This window comes from Pygoscelis adeliae, unplaced genomic scaffold (genome assembly GCF_000699105.1).
Source record: "Pygoscelis adeliae isolate BGI_AS28 unplaced genomic scaffold, ASM69910v1 Scaffold252, whole genome shotgun sequence".
Classification (NCBI taxonomy): domain Eukaryota; kingdom Metazoa; phylum Chordata; class Aves; order Sphenisciformes; family Spheniscidae; genus Pygoscelis; species Pygoscelis adeliae.
The window spans coordinates 1,001,086-1,008,589 of record NW_008824185.1 but is presented as its reverse complement, the minus strand read 5'-3'; positions in this window follow the sequence as shown (position 1 = coordinate 1,008,589).

Sequence of the window (7,504 nt, the reverse complement as noted above, 5' to 3'; positions counted from 1 at the left end):
AACATATGTGCCCTGGCCATTTTTCAAAAGAAGGATCAGGAGATGCCATTTTTCTGTCAAGAGTGCTCTATTGGTGTGCACATTTGAAGGACTCAGTAAGGATCTTAAAGCCAGTAAAACACCGTTCTCAAATGGATTATACTGTGTAAAATTGCGCTGTTCATCATGATGACACCCAAGGTCAGTACTGCTGGTACAGGGAAGTGACTAAATAAACCAGCCAAATAACAGAGAAGCTCAGGAAACAGTAAGATACAGAAAAGCCTGTTCAAAAAGAAAAAAAAAAAAAAGGAACATTTCTGGACATGTGAAGCACATTTCTAATCCACCTTTATTAGAACATCAGTCCTGCTAAGAAACAAATGTTTCCATTGCTTCCTTAAGTGATCACATAAACTTTTTCTTTATAGAGGTTTTGCTGCATTAGCAAAAAGATCTTTCTGTTAGCTGCAAAAACAGTCTGTTTATTTGGGTGTTAGTATACAGTAGTTTTTAGGCACTTCATTGAAAAGCAAATAGGTGTGAGCTTATCCTAGCGGATATGGAACAGCCCTATAGATTAATTTTACCATTTATAAGGACTGACAGGAGCATTGTGTTCAAAGGAACAGAAGGTTGAAAACACGATGCTTCAGAAGTACCTATATTTGAAACAGATTTTTATAATCAGAAGAAAAAGGCTAACATGTAACGTAGGATGGCAAAAAACACTCAGAGACTTGTCCGCAAGTCTGATGAGATTTATGATCCACGGTCCTGGCCCAGGCATTTTTGCAATGCTGAAAAAGCAAACACAAGGTAATGGAAAACAATTATGAGTCATTCCTTTACTTCAGAGGTGATTAATGTGACATGGTCAAGTTAAATCTTCTGAAGAGACATCAGCAACGCTTTTCACTGATGTGTTTTGTAAGCATGGATTTGATACTATTCCACAAGAGATTTTAATTTCCTGCTAAAAGATATGGTTCATGATCAAAACCAAGATACACATAAATACTAGCTGCTGAGCTTGCAAGACTGATGCGTTTCTTATCGGCAAATGATAGGAACATAGAACATCTTCAGTTTTATGATACAGATAATTCTATATTACAAAAAATATACAGAACTGAATTGAAATATTCTCATGGACTATGCTGCGAAGGATCTGATAGTAGCACAGCAGACTACCACGTAGCCTCTGCTCATATTGCAGAGGGTCTGTGTGTACTCCCAGTTTAAAAACTGAAAATATTTGCTGCTTTAAATGAAACAAATAGTGGCACTCAGAAGTTTGAATAGCTTAATTTTCTAGAGCAAATTTGTGACACACTGTGTGATTGCTGGGCTTTGAGTCCTTTGGTGTCTAGTATTGCGCAGTATGAAGCTAGTTCAGGTGCAAATGTACTTCATATTCATGTAGTTACTTCTTATCTACAGTTTTAAGTCTTAGTCTCAGCTTGCCAGTGTTCTGATACTTTTTATTGAATGCAAATTAACATAATAACCATCAGGCTATGGAACATCTGAACACCGAAAACCCAGCAAATTTTAGTGCTTCAGGTATCACAGCCAGTTACCTCAACTGAACAGTGCACTGTGATACTCCTTTTGACTGCATATTGCCTACACTGGGGCCTTTTTACAGAATAAGATAACCTGTTTACAGAATAATATAACCTTTTAATTTGGGAGTTTCCATGCTGTACCATGTTTGTTTGGCTCAGGAGGCAATGGAGACCAATACCCTGCTGAAGAATTTGCTGTAAGCATCTTCAGATGAGCACCCTTTTTGTATCCACAGACTGGTGGATCTCAGGTTCTCCCCAAACATACTGTGTCTGCAGTTTTGCTGTGTGTGGCTGAAAGGTCCATCCTACTACTTGCGGTACAAGTGTTTTCTTCAAGTATTAGTGTAAAGTGCTCTGTGCCCTATTGTGCCGTAAGTATTACATAGCACTGAAGAGGCAGAGGGCTTCACACTGTTCTTTTTCAGGATCAAGACAATCTCAGTAACACAGGCTACAACAAGGAAGAGTTAAAAAATACAGAGGTTCTTCAAAAAACTGCCAAATAAAACTGTCTAAAGCCCAAATCTGCACACCTGGATTGCCACTTTATCACCATGCAATATTGAACCCTGATCTGGCTCCATGTGTATTTACCTACCTACTGGTGTGATTGTGAAGGGGACAAACTCACATTTAGTCCCTCACTAGTTTCCCTTGATGCATATCACTTAAGGTGCTAATCCAAGAGCTCAAGACTGTATTTCATCCAGTTTCTAACAGGAAGCATGTCCTAGCTTCCACAAAGGGATGCTTTGCCATCACTCTCAGCACTTCAGTCCTAAAACTCCTGTTCAAACCTTTGATTCCAGTTTCGTGTGTGCTAGGTTAGCCCAACCTTTTTATTGCCTTCCTCAGCTTCAGCAAGTCATTGGTTGGAGCAGCCTCTTGTTAGGGTGGCAGCTGAGCCCAGGGGTTCCTTCCAGTGTTACTGAGCCAGTAATCCAGTGGAGGGAAGTGCTTTGCAGGAGCTACCTCAAACCTTGTCTTCTTTTACCTGTTGTCAGGATGTCAAATCTCAGTTTACTCACATCCCATTTCCTTGCTCAGGAAAGCAGGTCGTATGAAACTCAATGTTGATGTATTGAGCGCAGTTATACTCCTCTAAAGTCACAAAATCAGGTAACGTTTTACTGTCCTACCACTCAAAGCTTAAAGTGGATGTTTTCCTTGGGACACTGAATGTCACCCAGCCAGAGTCTGTTCACTCCTTATATTCCTCCATTTCACCAATATCAGAGGTGGGTGAACTCACACACACAGATGTGTCCTGGTACTTTGTCCTTCTCCAGTGGGATCCATCTGTATTGAATTAACCACTGGCAGAAGAATTTAGCACATTTATGGTCAGTTTGTTCCTAGGGGAATATTAGAAAAGCTCAGTGATCTCAGTGTTTACCTGACACTTAATGAACTGCTTTTTGGACACAGTCATTCTGGCATTTGGAAATGGATGACTCATTTAATGACAAATTTTTAAGAGCACTTCAGGAGCTTGTTCCCCACCTGGTCAGCTCTGACTTTATCCTTCTTTCCACCTTTGCCCACTCCACTTTTCACCATTCATCTTCCCTCCCATCTTTTTTTCCAGACTTCACACCATAGCTACCCGTTTCCATATTCACCAAGGAAGGGTTACTTGGGCTTCAAAGGGTCGATGCTGCCCCATTCTGTGTGGCAGATGAGCTGTTGCTGGTGCTTCAGGAGCTGGATTTGGGGTTTGACTGCCCTGGAAAGGAGGGAGCCGAGCAAGTGGGTGGGAGCTCGGCTCCTTCGGGCGTCGTTCTGTCGTGTAAATGGACTGCAGTACTGTGGTTCCTGCTTAAACCCCTGGCTAAAAGCTTTTGTTTACCTGATAGGTAAATTCCTTTTCCAAGTCATCATTTCTCACGTTGCTCTCTGACACCTGCTAGTTCTTAATCCCCATGGAGAGCTGGACTCTTCATTTCTCTCAGTCAAGGCATATCATTTAGTACATTCTGTATGCAAGCCCTGGGTTTATTGTGTCTTCACCTTGTCTTGTTCTCACATTACTCATTTACATAGATAGTTGTTATTTCTTTCAGAATTATTTTTCAGGAAAGCACAGTGTGACAGATTACTGGGGATAAAAATTCTAGGTAGTTGTCCAAGTTTTCCTGGTTATCCAGTTCTGTGTTGTAAATAAGCACCAACATGCTAATTGGGATACAGTGATTTTTCTGACGTCCATGTTAATCTCGGCTCTTGGGCAAGGATTTCTTGCCTTGTCAGGAGAGGAGAGTGGGAGGGGGGAAGCTTGTCCTCCTTTATTCACCCAGCTATTTCTTGTATCTGTTGTTTTAGCATCCAGGCAACATAACTGGAGTTTTTTCCTATCTTAATTTCTCTTTGTTTTTTTGCTTGTTTGTTTGTTTTTTTTTTTAACCAGCTTTCAGTGTTAGTATTTATACAATGTTTATTCTCAACTTTTAATCTGATTGCTAGGAAGGTTGTTCTATTTTGCACGATCCCAAGTATCAGGTGTTAGACTGTAGTTATTTCTTTAGCACTTCTCTGTTATATTGGAGGTCCATAAAAGAAGGATTGCTGTAAATGTGCTGCCTACTAAAGGTAAAGATACCTCTTAATTCACCTTTTTCCTGAGAGACATCTTCAGGCTGTGAAAACTTCTGCAAGGATATAAAATGATAGGGAGTTTCTTGTAGAGGAGAGGCCAAAGGCTGCTTGAACTAAAGCTAAGCCACATCAAATTTCAGTCCCAAAGATTTTTGGCTCTCCTTGAAACAGAATCAAAGGATGAAGCTTTATCTTGAATTTATAGCCACATAGTTACTCACAGCTTGCAGACAGATCTACAGAAAATGCCCTTGTTGATGAATTTTGAAGATATCCAAGAAGCATCTGTCTGGTAGGATGTCCAAGTAGGATAACTTTTACGCCTAAAGAGTGTTTGAAATCGCTTTGGAGCAGATCTAAGTTTCTGTCTGTTGTTCAAGGGCAGATACTTTCTTGTGCTCTCTTAAATTGTTTTTTATTTCTTTATAAATTAATAGGTATGTGTAACCTTAGTCCTTAGGGTCTGTTGCTGATTTGGAGAGGGGGTGAGGTCAGAGGTGGGAGGATAGAGAATTTTCATTTGAGGGGAGTTCACCATGAGGTGCTATCAAATTATTTATCAGGTGTTGTGTATATAAAGTGCAGAGAAAAGAACTGTAGTGTTACAGGAGTCTGGCAATCTCTAAAATGGTGACAGAAAGCTAATAAATTGGACAGAGAACTAAACTATTACAGAATCTCGTCTACTGCCTCTGTTAAGATCCATTTTAAAGGCATTACATCAGCCTAAATAGAGGTAGTACTCACTCACATCCCCTGTTGGATCAAGAAAGTCAAATGGTCAGCAGAGGAAGGGAGCAGATGAAAAATTATTTCCTACTTTGAATTCCATCAAGCTTCATCTGTGGACCTATCTTAACACATTGTAAAAACCTTAAAAGTCGGTATGTGACAATGGTGTCTAGTCATATAAGCAAAAAAGAACAAGAGGAACTATTCCCTGCCAGTACTAAAATCCACATGCAAGGCAATATTTATTCTTTGATTCATAAAAGCCAGATATGCAGAGTACAGCTTCAGTGTCTGCCTCATTAGATAAAATGAAGCCTAAATTGAAAGGGAGACAAAGTGTTTGTTTGCTTTGGTACATTCTTTAATGCAGATAATCTTTTCAAGGGCAATTGACCAAGCAGGTTGGCTTGTGGATAGTGGACTTTCAGAGTTGATGTCTGAAAGGAATAGCTCTAACTTCCCAAGACTTCTGTTTTAAAACCCTGCCTCTCCTTCAATGCTGTAAAGGTAGCTAATGGTATTTAAAAAAAAAAACAAACAAAAAACCATACCTAAGAATTTATATTGTTACAATATGAATCCTGAGACCATGGCACTTAAATTCAGTTGAGGTCCATATTTGTTATGTAGAGCTCATTAATGCAGGAGGATCTGTTTTTCTAGTGTTCGTTATGTCATTTACATCCAGTCATCCTAATTAGGGAACCTGGGGTGCTGCCACATAGGATTTCTTGAGGAAAGGATACCCAATGTGTGTTCCACAGCAAATGAAAATGAAAAATGGGAACACAGGCAGGTCCAAGCAGTAGTTTTGCAGAGATACGTGGGCTAGCTGAGGCGCTGAAGTAGCCACAAAAGAGCAGCCCACTACCCAGGCTAATATAATTTGCTTCTCAGCAGAGTTATTTAGACAGACTGAGCAACACGGAAACACTACAGAGGCAGGTGAAGGTAGCTCTGCATAGCCCTGCAGTGGGCCATGAAGTTGTGGTCCATTAATTGCCACCTAATAAAACCCTTTTCTGAAATTGTTTCCTGTGCTGTGATGATGTGGAGTTCAGTTACTCTCGGCAGACTGCAAGATGTTGTTGTTGAAACAAGAATATTGTTTTATCTAAAAGAATGGTTTAAGATCACCATTTTTTGGTGACTAGTGGTGACCAATGGTTCATCATTTAGAAATTTGCAAAAATTATTTATATGCTTCTCCCTCCCACTGATGGCTTCATCTTCCAAGGATATATAAGCTCCCTCTAGTGCTTTTAAAATAATTTTGAAATAATTTCCATATTCTTTTCTTATAAAGCTTGTCAGTCATACAGGATTCAGGGTGCCGTGTGGAGCAGTTTTTATTTGCAATTGATTTTATCTGACTCGTAGTCTTTTTATGGGACTTGCTTTTTTTAACTTTTGGGATAGGTTTGCTTGTACAATGACAGAGCAAGGCAGTCGTGATTCTGAAAGGGGCCTGTGGGTACTACTATCTGGTGAACGATGCTGAAATAATTCTGTTTTGCACTGAGTCTGCTTTCTTCTTTGTCAGGCTTCCCAGAGGAATGTGGCAGAAGCAAAGGCTCTGACTGCTAAACTTCAGCTGGGTGCCATTCATCAGAATAACGTCGTGCTAAGAACTGCCACAGAGCTCACTCTTAAGGTGAGTCCTATACCCATTAATCTCCAGAACTAGCACTGTCATCATTTCTGTCTGGATCCTACACTCATAGCAAAGAAAAACTAAGGTGTGTGCTGGCCATTGGAAGACTCTTAAGTACATCTGCAGATGTACTTAAAGAAGAAAGCTTTCAGACTTTCAGAGATTTCAGACTTCCACTGGCTGTGTTTGTATATCTGCATGCTAGATATGGCCCACACTAGATAGTGACTTAAAACCTGCCTATTGGAAGCCTATAAGACCAAAGAGAAATCTCCAGCAGAAGTGACCAAAGCCCCCACCACCAAAAGTTCATTTCCAGCCTCGTGGCCTGGCAGAACAAGCTCTTCTGCAGAGGGAATCTGAAAGGCAATTACCTGTTTTAATAGCCTGAATGTTTTATAAACCATTATAATGTACGCCTGCGATGTTCAGCAGATGTGGTGTTTTGAAGGGAAGACTCCATGCTGTGATATCTAGTTAGTCACTGTGCATTTAACCAGCAATCTTTATAGCGTGCTTGCGTAACTATTTATGCTTATCTTTAATGGGAGGAATAACAGCTCTATTCCTTCTCAGTCTTATCTGACTGTTAGCTGTGTGTAAGCCTATAGCCTGTTATGCGGAAAGAAGCTAAGTTAGGAATGCAGATGAAAAAGTGCAGGAGTTCTTCTAAAAGGCATTTTTTTCCCCCAATCTATTTTTTTTAAAAACTTTTTTTCCTGGAGAGGGGCTGATGTGCATTGTCATTAATATTGCATCTCTTAGCATTGAACAGGAACATGGAGGAGGCTCATCTGTCATCTCCCTCACACATCACAGTGAAAAGATGATGTACAGTTGCCTTGGCCATCAAGGGGAAGGGATGCTTTTCATGCTGTGTAACTTATGGGCAGCTGACAAGGTTAAAAATATGGTTTCAAATCTGCCAAGTTAGATTACAGATTTGATAGTCACTTATTAGCTTTTAATC